Source organism: Takifugu rubripes, chromosome 2, assembly GCF_901000725.2.
Source record: "Takifugu rubripes chromosome 2, fTakRub1.2, whole genome shotgun sequence".
Taxonomy (NCBI): Eukaryota; Metazoa; Chordata; class Actinopteri; order Tetraodontiformes; family Tetraodontidae; genus Takifugu; species Takifugu rubripes.
Window position 1 is genome coordinate 14,609,976 of NC_042286.1, and position 272 is coordinate 14,610,247.

A 272-nucleotide genomic window follows, 5' to 3' on the forward strand; every position below is an offset into this window, starting at 1 on the left:
AGAGATGGTGGAGGGGGGAGAGATGGTGGAGGGGGAGAGATGGAGGAGGGGGGAGAGATGGTGGAGGGGGGAGAGAGAGGAGGGGGAGAGATGGTGGAGGGGGGAGAGATGGAGGAGGGGGGAGAGATGGTGGAGGGGAGAGAGCTGGAGGAGGGGGGAGAGATGGAGGGGGGGGGGGGGGGGATGGAGGAGGGGGGAGAGAGCTGGAGGAGGAGAGAGAGATGGAGGAGGGGGGAGAGATGGAGGGGGGGGGGGGGGAGATGGTGGAGGGG